At 46.3% G+C, this 18,614-nt stretch overlaps 1 protein-coding gene across 2 annotated transcripts in view; it reads right to left on the bottom strand.

Moving 5' to 3' along the window:
- Positions 1-17,918, bottom strand: part of LOC115084939 (suppressor of cytokine signaling 1-like) — a 225,994-nt gene extending 208,076 nt beyond the window's left edge. For both annotated transcript variants that reach the window (XM_029590378.1, XM_029590379.1), the window contains exon 1: positions 17,781-17,918. The gene's annotated coding sequence lies outside the window, so the exon portion shown is untranslated. The remainder of the gene's footprint in view (positions 1-17,780) is intronic.
- Positions 17,919-18,614: the final 696 nt, after the last annotated feature.

Below are 18,614 nucleotides of genomic sequence, written 5' to 3'. Positions count from 1 at the left end.
GCCGTCTGAGTCCGACGGACGCAAAAGCAAGTAGCACATTTAAAACAAGTCGGAAAACATTCTTTTTCACACAACGCACAATTAAGCTCTGGAATTCATTGCGAGAGGATGTGGTTATGGCAGTTAGTGTAACTGGGTTTAAATGTGTTTGGATGAGTTCCTGGAGGAGGTCCATTAACTACTATTAATCAACAAGGAATAGTAGCTTGGGATCTATTTAATGTTGCGTACTTGCCAGGTACTTGTGACTTGGACTGGCCACTGTTAGAAACAGAATACTGGGCTTGATGGACCCTTGGTCTGACCCAGTATAGCAACTTCTTAGTATGGCAACTTCTTTTGCTCTTATGTTCTTACAAATAGACATATACAGATAAAAAAAAATGAACTGGAAATCACAAGCCAGACAGTTTGCAGTGCAACAACAGAAAAAAAGCAAGTTTGCTAACTGTAAATGGCATTTTCCATAGATAGGATGAATTAGCCATGCTACATGACTGACATTATCAGGGTGTCACTAGGCAGAGCTGTCTCTCAAAGTTTAAGGCTTTTACCCTACTGGGCATGCGTAATAGTTCCCTCGCAAACGAGCCTTCCACAAGTCTCCTCAGTTCATATCCAAATGAAAGGATATCCAGGGCAGGTAGAGATGCTGTCCAGGGAGGAAATGTGAGAACACATAGCTAATTCATTCTGCTATCTACAGAAAACACCATTTATGTTAAGCAAACTTGCTTTTCTCCATCGATAAGCAGGCTGAATTAGCCATATTGCTTGAGGAGTCCCAAGCTGAGGGTTGTGAAAAAATACATTTTGGCCGAATAGCCAGTAACGAGTTGTATTTAATCGCCTTACAGTTTTCTTTTTTCACAACGTGGACTCCTCTGTGGACAGCATCTGCCTGGATGACAAAGAGTGCAATACTGCTTTTCCCACTGCACCATCCAATTTTGTCTAGGCAGCAGTGAGATGTTAATTTGTGGATGGAGGCCCATGTGGCTGCTTTGATTGCTGCACTTTTACAGGTCAGAGCAACAGCAGCTTCCCTAGCGCATCTGGAAAATGCGCAAGGGAAGTGAGAGATCTTGTTATATAACAATGTTGTATGCAGGATGTAATCCAATTTAAGAGAGTTGTTTTTGCAACTGATATCCCTAGCCTATTTGGGTCATATGACACAAAAGATTGAGAGGACTGCCTATGACTGTGTATTTGTCATTTGTAATAGGCCAAGGCCCTCTTGCAGTCTAGCGAGCGTAACTTTCTCTTTCATTCATGCCTTTGTGGTTTTGAAAAGAATGTGGGAAGTGCAATAGGCTGAGACCATCTTTGGCAAGAATTTTGGATGGGTTCGCAAGACCACTCTGTCATGGAAGAATTGCAGGTAAAGTGGGAAGCGCACTAGAGCTTGCAGTTCTCTTACCCTTCTTGCTGACATGATTGCCACCAAAAAGACGATTTTCCAAATTAGGAACAATGGTGCGCAGTTTTCTAAAGGTTCAAAGGGTGGTTCCATCAATCCCTGCAAACTATGTTTACATCCCATAGCAGGGGAGGCATTTATAAGGGGGGCGTAGGTGCAGAAGTCCCTTCATGAATTGTGAAATAAGAGGATGGTAAGCTATGGAATTTCCATCTTCCAGAACGCGATAAGCGGATACAGCGCTCAGGTGTACGTGAACGAAAGACACTGAAAGACCTCCGCTGGATAGGTAGTGGAGATAATCTAGCAGTAGTCAAAGTTCATATGTGAATGGGTTTAAGGAACATTCTTCACACCATTTGGTATATTAGTTTCACTGGAAGGAATAGTTACGTCACGTGGATGGTTTTCTTGTGGAGACTATGACATCTGCAACCTCAGATGACAGCTGAAAGCGTGCTAGGGTCGAACGATCAATTTTCACACTGTGAGATTAAGAAAAGGTTGTAAAGGATGGAGGAGTAACTCTCCCTCCCTCCTGAGTAGGATGGGGTCCATTCCCAGACTTTGTGGGGGCTCTGCCGAAAGTTGAAGAAGATGTACATCATGGCTGTCTGGGCCACACTGGAGCTATTAATATCATCTTTGCTTAGTCTCGCATATATTTCCATATAGTTATTGCAATGAGCAGAACTGGAGGGAAGGTGTACATAAGTCCTTGGGACCAAGAAATTAGGAACACATCAGTGCATACCTAGAGAGAGAAGAAGCGGGTTAGTTTTGTGTTCTACTCGGTTGCAAATAAATCTAACCAAGGCCAGCCCCAGCAGTGGAAAAGCCTGTCTGTGATGGCTTGAGAAACAGCCCATTTGTGAGGCTGTAAAAATCTGTTGAGTCTGTCCACCTCTGTTTGCGATCCCCAGAGGGTAGACTGCTTGGAGAGTTGCATGGTGGACCTTTGCCCAGTTCCAGATGGCTAAAGTCTTCTTACAGAGGATCCAAGATCCTGTTCCTCCATGTTTGTTGAGATAATACATTGCGACTTGATTGTCAGTGTGAATCACTGTGTGCTGACCGTAGAGCAAGTGTTGGAAAACCTTGAGGGTGTGGCACACCTCTCTTAACTCCAGCAGATTTATCTGACAGAGTGATTCTTGAGGTGACCATAAACCCTGTGTTTTAAAGTTTGGAGATGCACACCCCAACCTCAGGTGGAGGTGACTGTGATGAGTAAAACTTGATGCGTTTGTGGCTGAACCGGGAGTCCTGATTCCAATACTCCTAGACATAGCCACCATTTGATATCCGTTTTCATAAAGTCACATGATCACTTGTTAAGACAGAGGCTGAAGGAACAGATTCCATTGCATTCTTAAACCCCACTGCAGTCACCTCATGTGCAGAACAGTCAAGGGAACTACGTGGATCACTGCTGCTAGGTCACCTAGCAAGGTGAGAATAAGATGGGCAAGAGCTGTGAACTGCAACTGGAGAAGTCCAGCGAGGTTCCTAAGTCTTTGGGCTCTGTCGCTGGGAAGGAAGGCCATAGACAAACTGAATCTATTCGGGCTCCTATGAACTGTATTGCTTGGGTTGGATATAGGTTTGACTTTTGCAATTGTTTACAAACCCCAGATTCTCTAGAGTCTAGACAGTGAATTGTTAACACCATGTATGAATATAGGGCCTCTTTTGAGGGGGCTGTTATCAACCAGTCATCCATGTAACGAAAAATTCAGATTCCCAACCAGAGGAGGTATGCTACCTCCACAGCTAGATATTTTGTGAAAACTCTTGGGGCTGATGCAAAGCCAAAAGGGAGGTCTCTTTACTGATAATGCTTGTCCCCCACTCTGAAACAGAGGTAATGCCAAGAAAACAGGTGCATAGGGATATGTGCATAAGCATCCTTGAGGTCTAGGGAGCATATCCAGTATAGTGGTTGAATAAAAAGGCAGAATGGGACCCAGAGAAGTCATCTTGAATTTTTCTCAGCCAAGATGAATGTTGAGATTCCTGAGATCTAGGACAGGCTGGAGACCCCCCGATTTTTGAGGGATGAGGAAGTTTTTAGAGTAATAACCCTGGTTGTAGTTGGAGTGGGCTAGTTCTTGTATGGCATTCTGTTTGAGGAGGCACAGCACCTCCCGCTATAAAAGATCTTGCTGGAATTAATCTATTACAGGGATGGACAGGTAGGGCATTCAAGGTTTGTGCTTGAAGCCGAGATAGTAACTATGCTGTACTATCGATAGTACCCACTGGTCCAGTATTATGTGGGCCCATGATATCATATATAGTTGGATCCTGCCCCCAATTGATGTCTGTTCTGGCGGTGATGTTCTTAAAAAGTTTGTTGCGGCTTTGATGCCACTTGCGCTGGTTGCTTCTGTTGGCGTCTATCCCTCTGTTTTCCCCTTTGCTGGTTGTTGAGGACGGGGCGACTGGTAGGGAAGATGACATAGCCCTGATATGGCCAATAGGGCTTTTGTTGGTAGAAGAGCTTCTTAAACTACAGGTAGAAGCTTTGCAAACTGGAAAATTGGTCCCCACCTGAAGAGAGTGACTGCACTGCCAGGTTTTGGTCCTTTAACTGGGTGACAGTATCCTTTAGCTTGTCATTGAAGAGGTTTTCTCCTGAACAGGAAAGTTCAGCTAATTTGTCATAGACATCCTCAAAGATGCCACTGGCGTGGAGCCATGCCATTTGAAACGCTGCAATGGAGGCTGCTGATGTTCTAGCCGCCGTGTCAAAACCTTCATAAACGGCTCTCAAGAGGTTACGCAGACCTTCCTCCATGTCCAGAAGGGGTTGTGGCAAGATCGCCCTCCCTTCCTCAGATCAAACAAAAGATTTTAGTTGCTGTAAGCACTTGAAGGCAAAACTTTAGATCAGTTTTCGTGCTGCGGCGATACCCAAAGAAAGGGTCTCCAAAAACTTTATCAGAGATTTGTGCAATACCAGGTGAGATGGAAAAGCGCTTGGTAGCTCCAGGATGCACAGTAAGCTCATAACCACAGCGCAGGGATCTGGTTTCTGCCGAATCTCGATCTTTAAAAGAGAACCCACCTTTTCAACATAATGTGACTAAGTGAGGTCCTCTGGAGGTGAGGCATGGTCTGGCACTTCCTCTGGTGTGTCAGAAGTAGAGCTACCCTGGGACTCCTCCGGGGACAGTAGAATGGGACTCTCTGATCTTGAGGATAAATGGTGAAGGATCCCAAGAAGGTGGAGGAGATGGAAGAGGCTCGAGAGGGTCAGCTCTTGGAGACTGGAGTATCGTCGGCCCTGATGGCATAATCTCCAGTGGATGAATGGCGTACACTGAGGGAAAAGTGGGAAGTGCAACTTGTGAAAATAGAGATGGGAAAAAATTGCAGACAATGTCTGTGATTTGCTCCAGCACCTGCTGAGAACATTGGACAGGAGAGTGGTAAATAGGATCGCCCTGTTCCATGCCTTGCTTATCCAGTGTAGAGACTGGAATGAGAGATAGAAGAGAGAAAATGGGTTGAAGAGTAGAGAATCTGAGCCCCTGCTGCCATAAATTAGGAGGCAATACCTGAACCTGGGTTCGTGGCGGTAACTGAGGTGGTGCAGTGATGCATCTTTTGGAATTTTTGGTGATGGAATAGCCGCTACTGGTTTGTCTATCGGACAGGAAGTTCCCAAGGGTGAAGCAGATTCTTGCCACTCTTCTTGTAGAGCTTCTGGAGATGCGGGAGCAAAGAAACACTCAACCGATGAGCCTGAGGTCAGAGGAGAATGGGTTGAGTACTGATCTTTTTCTGCAGAACTTGACTCATCGCTTCCTGAGAAACAGCAAGCAAGAGCGAACCACCAGGGAGCAGCAAGAGGCCATCTGCAATTCAGTGCTATTGCCTCAAGGCCCGCTTAAGCATTGCCTCAATTATCCTATCCTAAGCCTCCTTCAAGTCGCTCCCCTTTCCACAGGAATAGTCAACCGCTTAGTGACAGCACACACCAGTGTATCCACTTTCAGAACGCGCAACTGCTCTCTCTCTGCCAGATCCAGGGGGTACAGCGCTACCAAGGTTAGTCCCTCTTTAAAATTAGCTTCCAGGGAGCCCTATTCAAAATCAATCAATTCTTGAATAGCTTCCATAATGGTCTATGCAAGGAAATTTTTAAAGATATTAAGAAATTGCCATACTAGGTCAGACCAAGGGTCCATCAAGCCCAGCATCCTGTTTCCAACAGTGGCCAATCCAGGCTACAAGTACCTGGCAGTTACCCAAACACTAAGAAGATCCCATGCTACTTATGCCAGTAATAGCAGAGGCCATTCCCTAAGTCAACTTGATTAACTTCCCCAAATGTGCACTGCCCGAGAAGCCAGAGCCTGATCCAGGAATCAAATTCAGGTCTTCTATATACAATGCCTATGGGGTCAGATCTATTTTACAGTGCCCTAAGTATTTTCTACCAGGCCAGAACTTAAAGAATCGAGCATCTGGTCCGACATCTCTGAAAATACCTGGGGCACTATGAAGTAGCCAGTTGACTCACAAGCCCTGCACCTTAAACGAGTTAAATTCCAGCACTCTCTGCTCCCAGCCTCAAATCTTTAATGTTTTTCTCCCTCCCTCCCTGAAATAGTTCCTTCTGGTATCGAGAGGCAGCTGGCCCATTTTCTTCTCTTCCTTGAGAAAGAAGGGGCTGGACAGTGATCCTCTCTCTCTCCCCTCAATGAAGAGCTGTGTTGCCAGGAGAGGCAGTACCCGGGTAGCTGAGAGAGAGGAGAAGATTAGAAAACACTTAAGGGTAAAAAGGAGGATAAGAGCAAGAGGATAGGGGAGAGAGCACAGGAGTGACCGGGGTGGAGGTGACAACACTCAGAAGGAAGGGAGAAAAGGGGAATGAGGATGGGGGAGAGAGCAGGAAGTTGATATAAAGGAGAAGGAGGAACATGAGAAGCGGAGTGCAGGATGGAGGAGAAAGCACAGGAACAGAGAGGGTGCAAAGAATGACAGCAAACGATGAGAGAGGAACTGGGGACAGAACACTGGAGGAAAGCAGAGAAGAGTTGGAGAGAGCAAAGGAGAGGGATCACAGTTGAAAGGTGGATAGAAGACAGAACATACAGGAGGAAGAATCTAAATGGGATTCTTCTTTTGGCTCGGATATGGAATCAGCACCTGGTACCGCCAGCATCTTCAGTGCCTGGGAGATCCAAGCCAGGAACTCATCTCTATAAAAAGAAACACAACATTGTTCTATACGGCTCCAACCCCGGAGCAATTTCCCATCCTCCAGGGAGTAGGGGGGGGGGGGTCGCCTTCATCATTCGTGCCGTCTGGGTCCCTATCAGCGTGACCTGCAGCAGGTGTAGATGTACTACGACGCTTACCTGTGGTACCAGGCGTACGGGGATCCGCAGTTTGCGATCCTGAACTCTTAGGCCTACCACGTGGCGACTGAGCAAAACCTGTTCGTGGCAGACTTGCGCATAGAAAAGCATGCAAATGCCGCCACAGTCCATACCAAAACAGGGGGTTGGGGGAGGGAGGTCCTGCATCCACTGAGAAGCCTTCTCCCGCTGACAAACCAGTTAGGAGAGCCCAAAAAGCAGGAGAAACCTCTGACAGGTCCCTCTTCGGTCCTATTCCCCCATCATGCTGGGAACGGCAGGCTCAGTAAAAGCAGCCAGCTATAACTCCCTCTGAGCCTCCAAGCAGTGCTGGCACAAGTGAGGGGGCACGCCAAGCTGAGATGCCTAAATATGGCAAGTAGCACAAAGGTAAACACCCGCTGGCAGCACGCTCCCAAAATGTCTGACAATTGTGCGCCCAGCTGTCTGCCCAGGTAAGCGAGTGTGGACAGGGTGCCCAAAAGCAAGGTCTGTGCAATAAGCATACACTACGACGCCCAAAATGTAGGCGCTCAATATGCAGTCCAGGTGGGCGTCCACTTGAGCATGGCAAGCCAACGTCAGACATTGTTTCACGGCAGACTTGGGTGTAGAAAAATACGCGAACCCACTGCGGCCTATCACACAGCATCTAAGCAAAGCCCGAGAGTGGGGCCTAGTCAAAAGGCTGCTCAAACCGCCAAAACTTCCCAAGCTCCCTCGGAAGCGGGAATGAAAGTCAGATCGGCGTGCCGAGGCTTGGAGACCCTAAGGGGACTGGAAACCCTCACTCATTTTCTTTCTTTTTTTTCTTTTTCTTTTTTTACTTTTTACCTGAGCTCAGCCCATCCCGGCCAAGTATAGAATCGCCGCACTCAGCTTCCTGCACCCGCTAGCCTCTCAGCTTACTCTCTCTTGGCAACTAAGTCCACGCCGAAAAACTGGCTACCAGACAGAGGCACTCGACTGAGGGTGGGATCCGCAGATATCACCTCAAGAAAACTCAACTGAGGGAAAGACCATAGGAGAGCGGGGCGAATTAATTTCCTTCTATTTTTTTTTTTAAAGCAATCCCCAGTAGGGAGATGTACGGTCATCATCTGCTGGAGACAGAGAATATGGCAGGCTGATGTCAGTGCAGGGGTATATATACCATGACGTCAGCTTTGCTCCATTTCCATCTGCTGGTAGAGGTGCATAACCCATTGGTGTGGCTTAACCTGTCTGAATTCTAAGAAATGCAAAAGGGAGCAAAACCAGGGTACAGTAGGGACACTTGCCCCCTACCCCCATTGCAATTCAGGTCCCATTCTCCTTTGATCTTGGATTCTATCCCCCAGGTCCTGGAACCTCCCTTCTCCTTCCTATCTATCCCTTCTCTCCAGATCTTGGAACCTCCAAACCCTCCTTCCCCTTTTTCAATCTGAGAACCTCCCTCCCTCTCCTTCCCAGATTCCTGATCTTCCCTACCCCCCCCCCCCCAATCTTCCCCATCTCCCAACCTACTCATCTCCAGTTCTCTGTCTCTCCTCCCCAAATACCCAGTCCTCTTTCTCTCTCTTCCCCACATATCCAGTCCTCTTTCTTTCTTACACTCCTCTTTCAATTCACATTTCTCTTATATTCTCCTCACCTCATTCCTGTCCCTTCCCCTTTCCTCTCCCCCCTGTATGGATATTTGAGAACCCTTTTCCTCACCCAATAAAATTAAAAAAAAAAAATTATACAATCATAAGCAAAGCTGAAAAACTATTTTCACAGTGCAAAATAAAAGATGGAAATATCCTGTTAACAAGCTTCAAACTTTTGCCTCAGAATCTACCCCTGAACTGCTACAGGAAACTGTGGGGCTGTGCCTTAGACCTTCTATTCACTGTTGCTGAATATACTGGAGAAGGAGGCGGGAGGGGCAAAATCCTACATCCATCACTCCATTCAACCCCTTAGCTCATGACGACCCCCCCCCCCCCGAGCTCCACTCTCTTCAGCTCAATCCTCACCATCACCGCCAAGCTTATACACTCACCTCCAATCCCCTTCCCCTCCCTACTCATTTGCTCAAAAAAGCCTCCAGCAAATCGAAGTTTCAAACTTGGCATCTCTGAAAGCGAGAGAGAGGAGAGCACCAGACCTCCCCAGAGAGGGCAGAGTAAATGTACTCTACCAAAATATCTTGCGACCAATTCTTGGAAATGTCAAGCGTGTGCACTTTTATCATTGCCTCGCTTCCTGTATAATACATGCCGAGACCTTTTCTTCTCTCAGCCAACAAAAAAAAAAAAACAGGCCTTAAGAGAGGCAAAAGCTTTGTTTATTACGTTTGCTTTTTACAAATCTGACCATTTATACAAAATTTCTCTCCATATATTTTAAATAAAAAGTTTCAAAAGATAGCACACACCTCTCTCAATGCCAGATTACTCAGATGAAAAACTCCTCTTTGTAAAGTTATTGGAATTCACGTCAACCGGGATATTCTGTTTCTGGTTAGAACAGTCTGCACCTAAGAACTCCTGCTACAAGAACATTTCACCTACGAAACCATCTCTTCAAAGGCTGAACAGGGGGCCTGCCTACCGTAACAACATTCAGATCCGATGCACTCCTGCCCTAAGAGCTCTCCACTGAAAGACAACAGATTTTCAAACCCCCGTAAGTTACCTTTCCATCTAGCCAAAAAAAAAAAAAGCATTTCTCGAAGAGAAAGCTGCTGTATAGGAGGTGGGAGTAGAGGGGGTGCCAGTGAAACAAGATATTACAGAACCTCAAAGCCACCCTCTGGCATCAGCAGATACAGAAACCTGTTAGCCCCAGACCGTGCTTTTTCCCTGAAGTACGCGGATCCCGATTCCACATGTCTGCAAAAGGCGCATTTCGCCCAGCACAGCAAGGTCACGTTTCCTAATTACAGCTTTCCTCAGCTCAGAAATCCTCTCCCTGATTCTCCCCACCCCCAGGGATGGGCCTTTAAAGCATAAAGAAAAGAATGAGGGAGAGTTTTGCTTTGCTGGCCAAACAGAGCCATGAAGAGAGTGTCCTCTTTTTTTTTTTGTTTGGGGTTTTTTTTTTCCACCGTTAAAGCTTTGGAAGGGTTAATCGGACTTTAGCCACTCTCGCCTTCGAGAACATTGAGGTGCAGCGCTGGCCCTCACCAGAATCTCACCCAGGCAGCAGGATCACAGCGCAAAGGGGCTGAAGGCTTTCACAAGCAAAGGCATGCTCAAGCTAAAAAGCACAGAGACTGTCATATCAAAAAATATATGATAATCACACATCTAGAGAGCGTGCACCAGCCACCATGGGCACTCCAGGAATTACTCTGAATACAACCTGTTTTGTAAACTAAAGTCTTCATGCTTAACTAAGAGCAAACCCTCAAAAATTATAGAGAAACCTGACTGGCATGGCCTACACTTGCCCCTCTCATGCCCCCATCCCATAATAGGCCACTGCCATCACTTCTTCCCCCCAGATTCCCCTAACCTGCCTCCTTTCCCCCTCCCTGGGTTTGCCGCTATCACTTCTTCACCCAGCCCACCCCCACTATTCCGCCTTCTCTCCCCCTCAGGCTGCTGCTGCCACCATAACTTCTCCATCCCACCCACCCCGGCCACCACTACGACTCTTCTCTCGCCTCCTCAGTATGCTATCCCTCTCCTTCCAAGTCTCTGCTGCCATCTCCTTCACTCTCCACACCCCTACTCTGACACCAACCACAATGCTATCTGAAAGATACCTGAGAAATTGATAAAAGCTATGTTTAAAACTATTTAAAAACGCAGTCATTTCTAGGGAATCTATACATCATGATCTTTAAATTGATGCATTATTACTGAGGGTAAGATTTATGGTTCCTGAGAAAGTTCCAGTATAACTGCATATCATAATACAGAACAACAAATAAGAAAGGCGACCTAGCAATAAGACCAACGCAGGAAGCAACAGAAAGTTTATAAACTGGGGTTTTTTTGCCAATTCTTTTGAACTTGCATCCACAACCATGTTGGAAAAGGAGGGTCAAAACTGCATCTGATTGGCCTATATCAGTTAAGCTGCCACACATGACATCACACATGTAGCAGCATGATTCCAATTCATACAGGGTCATGTGTGCCACCACCCTGCTCCCGAGGATGCCGGGGGGGGGGGGGGGGGGGGCAGCTTGACGGAACAAAAGCACACATCCTGTATACCATGCAGTACTTCAAAAGCACATTATCACCCTACATCATTTCCAAATTTAATGCTAATTCATTCATTATACAATCTTCAAGTTCCAGGACCCCCTTCCCCCAACTCAGCACCCAGTTGTATACAATGTCACAAATTACCTCAGGAGGAAGGAAGGGGGGCGGGAATCTAACTTGGTTCACACAGCAGGTAAAATGTTTGTGACACCACTCAGATCCAGCCAGTGCAAAGTAATTTGTGACTGTTTTGCCCACATGGGTTCAGGGAAATAAGAGGGAAGTAGCTTACAGCATATACTTAAAGGGGATTCAAGAAAAAAATGTATTTATAAATTTTGAGTTATACCTACATAAAAAAATGAAATCACCCTTCAGAGAAAGTAAAAAGACATTGTCCTGTGTCCACAGGTGCTTTCCTGTTCCTTCTCATTATCCTGCTTCCATAGCATCCTGTTTGTTACCAATGCTGTTAGTCATGCTTTACTTTGTATAGTTTCAGTGTTTGAAGTTTGACTGCCAACTGCAGTCAGCCTACACATTCATAGGATTCTGCTGTATTCAGTGCAATTGATTTTAAAGGGTTAATGTTTGACTGAAGCAGAGGTGTCTGGGAACTTCTTTGCCTCCTGGTTGTTTTTCAGTCACTACTGTTCAGGCCTATATGAAATCAGCAGCTAATCTGGCCAACCCTGCATAATTTATTCTCATTTTACCTATCCTCATTTCTGTGGCCCACTCTTCAGTATTCACTGTAATCTTCAGTTTATGCACCATAAAACTTTGTTTTATATGTTAATAAAGTTTGGAGTGAAAAAGTGACCTCCTGTTTCAAATAAGGACCAAGTTAAGCTTTCTGATAAAAGGTGTGCATAGGAAATGCACAGCAGAAACAGAATAGACATTTAAAGTTGACATGACCTTTAACTCTTAACTGAGCCCTAAATCAAGAACCAGAAGGTGAATCTAACAATTGATTCAAAGGTTTCAAATCTTATTCACAAATATGTGTTAAATGTGATTTTATTTTTAACCTCAGGGGAAAACAGGTTTGCTCACCATAAATGGTGCTTTCCTAGATAGCAGAATGAATTAGCCATTTTATGTGGGTGATGTCATCCGATAGTACTGGACAGACTTGTCTCTCCTAGGTAGTACAGCATTGAGCTCTACTGAGCATGACAGGGAGTTCCCATATGGGCGTTGCCTCGTGAACCTCCTCAATCTATAACATAGCTATACCTAGCTAGGATGTTGACTCTCCAGAGAGGCAGATGGGTATTCCAGGGCTAATTCATCCTATCTACAGAAAATACCATTTACAATGAGCAAACATGCTTTTTACATGTGGGGAGTCTCAAGCTGATGACTGCAGCTGAATGATTACTGGATGAGAAACTCATACCCCACCGTGGAGAGTAGACTATTGTGAGAACAGGTTACACAAAACTGCTTGTCCAAAGTAACTGTCAGTCCTTGAGAAGTTGCCCAGACATTAATAGGACATAAGGTGTGAACCGATGAACAAGCAAATGTCCTCAAGGGGTACTTCACTAAAATGAGCAATAGTACGAAGCCATAACTCTGATCTGATGAGTTTGAGAGTCTGTGACCTGCAATCCTGCCGATCTGCTCTGACAAAGATAGCATAAGCAGCACTGGAGACACTGGGAGCGGGGCAGAGGGTCCCTCACTCTTGGAAGGAGGAAATAAGGTATCGCTGGAGATGGGAAGGGTCCGTGGGGGAAGGGGGGCTGGCACCAGATATCTTCCCTGCAAGTGGGAAATGGGAAAGGTAGGAGCAGGTTGTTCATATTTAGCAATACTTGAAACTGGTTTGGGGGGGGGGGGGGAAATAGCACAGCCCGACAGAGCCTTTGTATTACGGTTTGGGGGAGGGAGGGAGGGAGGGAGGGAGGAGAGTGGCCTACTGGTTAAGTAGCAAGGTACCCTGCTCAGAAGCAAGTCTAAAATTATCCAGCTAATTTAGCCAGATATATGAGATATTCAGCTAAACTAATCTCTCCCAAGAACTCCCTTTTTTATCTGGCTAAATTATAGCCAAGTAAGTGGCTGAATATGCCTATTTAGTCATTTAGACGGATAACGTTTGAGTTACCCATCTAAAAGGCTTTTGAATGTGGATCTCTAGATTAATAATTAGCAAAGGATGCTGAAGGCCACACTTTTTCGAGCCAGGAGAAAATTCTTTATAGCTTTTATTGGTGCTTTGTGAACTTTTTTTTTTTACTTAATGTTTTTTTTCCCTTATTTTTCTCTCGCCTTCCCACCTAGTCTCTCTGCCCTAACCTCCTTCCTTCCCTCTGGCCCCTTTTTTTTCCTTCTGCAGTTCTGTGGCTCCTACATCTGGCCTGGGCCCGGACCTCTGGCGGCAGGGCATGAGGCTCAGAATTTTAGGGCACCAGGCAGGGTTTTCCAGCCCTACCTTTAAACCTGCACAGATTAAGTTCACTTTCAAAGACAATGTACCCTCCTAAACTGAAGTTGAAAATCGGGGTTGCTTTGTGGGGGTATAATTAGGCAGGTCAACAACACACACTTACCTCTAATACTTTTTTTTAATGCAGCCGAGTCTGTGGATGTTAGGAAAGTATCCTCATCTTCCCAAATGGTTAAACATCCAGTTACCTGCATACGGCTAACGGACAAGCCAATGCAATAAAATGGGTGCAACTGGATGCACAGCTTTACCCGCACATGAACGCTCATTTAGTGCACATAAATATTAATGCAGATGCAGGAAAGAGTCTTCCTTGCACAAAATGTACATTTAAAACCCTGAGTCCTACTTAACGCCCTCACGTGGAAATCCCATGCAAACGAGGACCTTAAGCAGTACTCCTCAAGCAGAGAGGTGCGCTGACTTAACTCAAATTTTCTTAACGCTGGAAACTTTAACTCCTGGTCAGAGGTGGAGTAAAGTTTCTAGCCCTGCTGTGCCCTTAACAAGCCGTCTTGGTGTTTGGGCGGTGATTGCCAGGTTCTTGTGGCCTGGTTTTGGCCTCTGTTGGAAACAGGATGCTGGGCTTGATGGACCCTTGGTCTGACCCAGCATGGCATGTTCTTATGTTCTTAATTTATTCGTCTGGATTCACACTGCCAGAAACCAGGCATCATAATTCCTGCAGATTTTCACTGGTAGTAAATATACTAGCTGCAGAGGTCTGTCAGTTCCCTTATTAGTCATGCATGAATTGTCCTTAGATCAGTTTCTTTTCGGACTGTGCACAACCTTCCCTGCACTGTTTGACGGGTAGACACAGGATGAGAGGTGTAATTTGCAGCACTTAGGAGGAGGAGATTGCTTTTACAACAGTGTTCCCCTCTCCTGCAATCCTTGCCAACTAGCACTCGTCAGTCCGCTCCCCCCCCCTTAAAATGTGCGTTCAGCCTCTGCTGAACACACATTTTATCTGGGTATCTGCACGTTTTAACTCCCAATGCATTAGCTTACTGTATTGGGAGTTTAAAAAAATGTAACCTGTGCATTAAGAAACTATGGGGCCCAATGCAATATCGAGTGCGAAAAAACATGTGTCCAAGCTGGGCGCCCGATGCAATAGGCAAATGAGCTGCCGTGCTAAAAAGGACACGCTAGGGATAAATTGTGCGTCCCTCTAGCGCATCCATGGCATAGGGCGTCCAGGAGATGTGGCTGTGCACGGGTTAGGAAAACAGACGCTCTATTAACGAGTGTCCCTTTTCAGAAAACGGACACTCGTAAATTGAGCATGTGCTTTCCTAACCTGACTGTTGTCAAGATTTTTCTTTTTCATGCTGCTTCCCCAGGTTCCTCCTACTTATTATCGTCCTACTAAGTAGGAGGAACCATAGAAAAGCAGTATTTTTCACTTTTTTGTGGCAGCTTGGAGCATGTGAAGACTTAAAACGCCAACTCCGGGGCTGGTGTTAAGTTTTGCTTGTTAAAACACACATGCCAGGCGCATGGCGATTTTTTTTTTTCATCAGGGATAATAGCTAATAGCATCATCTACATGGTATTACCTGTGCTGGGCGCTATTAGCTAGCGTGAATCCCATTATTGCATCGGGAGTTATTCTAGTGTGTCCAAAACTCGCGTCCAACTGCGCGCTAGGCTGAGCTCACTGTATGGCCTCAGCCCCTATGAGCTGAATTTCAGTGCGATTTCAATACACCAGATACTGCATCAGCCCGTTAAGTTAACTCTACCCTTACCCACATAAAAGCTGACCCAAGGGCCTGGTTCACTAAGCTTTTTATCCTCCACGAACAAAGAACCAGAGAAAAGCCTTAGTAATGTGGGCCCCCCCCCCCCCCCAAATCTTTGAAAATTTACCCCCGAATGCACAAGCATAGAGCAATGTTGACTAATGAGTTGGATTATTAATTTCTAAATAAATATTCTGAAACTGTGGCATGCACTTAAGAACAAAATAAATTGCCATGCTGGGTCAGACCAAAGGTCCATCAAGCCCAGCATCCTGTTTCCAACAGAGGCCAAAACCAGGCCATAAGAACCTGGGAATTACCCAAACACCAAGAAGATCCCATGCTACTGATGCCAGTAATAGCAGTGGCTATTCCCTAAGTCAAGTTGATTAATAGCAGTTAATAGACTTCTCCTCCAAGAACTTATCCAAACCTTTTTTAAACCCAGCTACACTAACTGCACTAACCACATCCTCTGGCAACAAATTCCAGAGTTTAATTGTACGATGAGTGAAAAAGAACTTTCTCCGATTAGTTTTAAATGTGCCCCATGCTAACTTCATGGAATGCCCCCTAGTCCTTCTATTATCCGAAAGTGTAAATAACCGAATCACATTTACCCGTTCTAGACCTCTCAAGATTTTAAAGACCTCTATCACATCCTCCCTCAGCCTTCTCTTCTCCAAGCTGAACAGCCCTAACCTCTTTAGCCTTTCCTCATAGGGGAGCTGTTCCATCCCCTTTATCATTTTGGTCGCCCTTCTCTGTACCTTCTCCAGTGCAGCTATATCTTACTGCATGTCCAACTTTATTGAAAGCTGAATACAAATCTTATACCATAATAACCCACAACTTTTAGAGGGTAATCAGGTAAAACAGCATTTTACCCACATAAATGGCTCATTATAAAACTGAATGCCTGATATGTAGGTAAGCTTCTGAGCATATGCCCTGTTATTTATTACATTTCATTAATTCTTTAGTTAATAGTTTTAGTTCATATTGAGCGCCCATAGCAAAAAGCGCACAGTCACAACTCCTGGGCGCTAAGGATGCAAAATTTCTCCCTAGCGCGTCCCTTTTAACACACCAGTTCATTTAAATATAGCATCTGATGCCCAGGAGAGGTGGCTGGGCTCGCGTTAAAAACAAAAGGCGTTCAAGGACATATGGAATCCCTTCTATGCCTGCATGGCAGACTTTGCTAGTGGGCTTGCCCCATTGGAAATGGAATAAGCCCCTAGGATAGGGGGAGCCTGGTCAAAGTACCCAGAGAGATGTGAAGTCAACCTCAGCCGTTCAGTCGGCAAATTTTGGTGCGCGGTCGACAGAAGGTCTTAAGGATGGGAGAGGGGGGGGGTGTAGGGAAGTGGGTGGGATGGTAAAGTGATGAAAAACTTAGGGGACTGTGTTATTCATGTATTTGTGCAAGTAGTTCTCAGCCATGTTGGCTAAATGTATTTTGACAGTTCCTCCAATAAAAAAATGTAAAAAAAAAAAAATGGCACCCAGTCTGGTTGCACATTTTTATGCGCATCTTATTGCATCGGCCTGTGAGAGAGCGCGATGGGGCAGTTGATTACCTCCACTTAGGGTGCCTCACACCCTTCCATTGGCCCTGGCTGGGAGAACTTTGCACGTACACACATACCTTTTGGATTTTCAAAAGTCTGTGCTCCTACTTTTCCACGAAATTTCCTGCACACACATTAACAGGTGTAATCAATGAGGGGGGCAATTTTAGTGGGCCATCGCACGTCAGTTTGCTTTGAAAATGGGTGTAACTGATGCATATTATGTGCTGCCTTTCTTATGCGGGCTCTTACAAAAATCCCCCTCCCCCCCCCCTTTACTGTTTTTGGTTTAATGTACTGATTTTGTACACTCGCATTTCAGGTAGGCGTTCCCCAAGGGGGGGGGGGGACGACAACGTACCTAGCATCGGGCCATGCTTCCCAGCGTGCTGCTTCGAGCAGCAGAAAGGCTGGCGAGCTGCTGCACTTGAACTTTTTCTAGTCAGAGAGACAGAAAAAAAAAAAACCTCGAGGGCAGCCCAGGCGCTTTCCCTCCTGGTCAGCAACAGGGCGCCCAGACCATGGTCTCACACACATCCACCGGGGGTGGGAGGGCCAAATCACCGCTCGCTTCATTCGCACTCCAAGTAAAAAGGGAGAAGGGGGGGGGGGTTGGGTTGATCTTCGCTTGCCGCCTGCAAACTCAAAGCTGCCGATAGAGAAGTCGCCCGGTGCCTCGCAGAACGCGACCCCAGAGCGCGGCACAAAGGCGCCCTCCCGTCCAACTCTGCCCGGCGGCTCTGACTGCACGGGGGGGAGGGGATTCCTCTCACACACACTACTAGCAAGGAATAATAATAATAATAAAAAATTTAAAAAAAGCAATACCCCAAGCGCATAAAGCAACAGCGGCATGGCTGGGGATCGGCAGCCAGCATGCCTTGGGGAGATCCACCAGCCCGTTTCTAGCCAGCGCGCCACCGAAGCAGCGCAAGAAGAAGGGGGAGGGGTGGAGGAGAAAGTTTTGGGGTTTGTTTTTTGGTTTTTTTTTTTTTTTTTTTTGCTTTCTTACCTGGACGTTCCGGCTTCTCGCTCGCATGAGAGGACGCTCATGTTCTGGACCTGCTGCAGGGTTGGGCTCGTCCGTCGCCTCTCCCGCCCCCCTCTCCAGCCGAGCAGCCGGACTCGGCCGGGGCTTCCCTGGCCCCTCCCGCTTCGGGCTGAGGAGCTTCGAGGCCGCGCCGCGAGGGGGCCCCGCCGCCGCTGCTCTGCGATTTGCCTTCTTCAAACCATTAATACACTTAGCCCCCACAACGACAGGATGCGCCGTTTTCGGAGCACAGCAGCAATTGGTCGTACAGATGCAGCAGTTTACAGTGAAGGCCCTTTACTTTTTTGGTTGGAACTTACTTTTTATAAGGAAGAGCCGTTTCTTTTCGCTTCCCGTGTGCTTATTGTAGCCCGGTTTTCATTGCTACCTCACAGTTTTTCTTCCCCTCTACACGGCCTCTCTCCTTAATCTTTCCCATCTGGTTTTTTAGTAGTGAACCATCAAGCGACCCTCAAGAATTGCAGCAGAAACCTGCTGCATGGCTCAAACTTTACTAGCGGGAAGTGCCAGTGCTACTGTACAGTGCTCACTTCACTGCCATGTGCCCAGGTTTTCTCCTCTGCTATCATTATCTTTCTTCCCCCTTTCACTTCCATTAGCTTCTTTCCACCTTTCTTTTCCCAAACTCTTGTCCCTATGCCCGCCTACTCCCAGGGCTGTTATATATGGGCAAGAACAGCAACCACTCTGGGTGCCAAACTAAGAGGGCACCACACTGCCCTTTTGAGTCTCCCTGCCAGCCTGCAGGCATCCCTTTCCTCATTTTCCCTCACCTCCATGGCACTTCCTTTTCAC

The sequence above is a fragment of the Rhinatrema bivittatum genome, chromosome 2 (genome assembly GCF_901001135.1).
Source record: "Rhinatrema bivittatum chromosome 2, aRhiBiv1.1, whole genome shotgun sequence".
NCBI classification, from domain to species: domain Eukaryota; kingdom Metazoa; phylum Chordata; class Amphibia; order Gymnophiona; family Rhinatrematidae; genus Rhinatrema; species Rhinatrema bivittatum.
The sequence above is the reverse complement of the archived record's forward strand: the minus strand, read 5'-3'. Positions and strand labels throughout refer to the sequence as shown.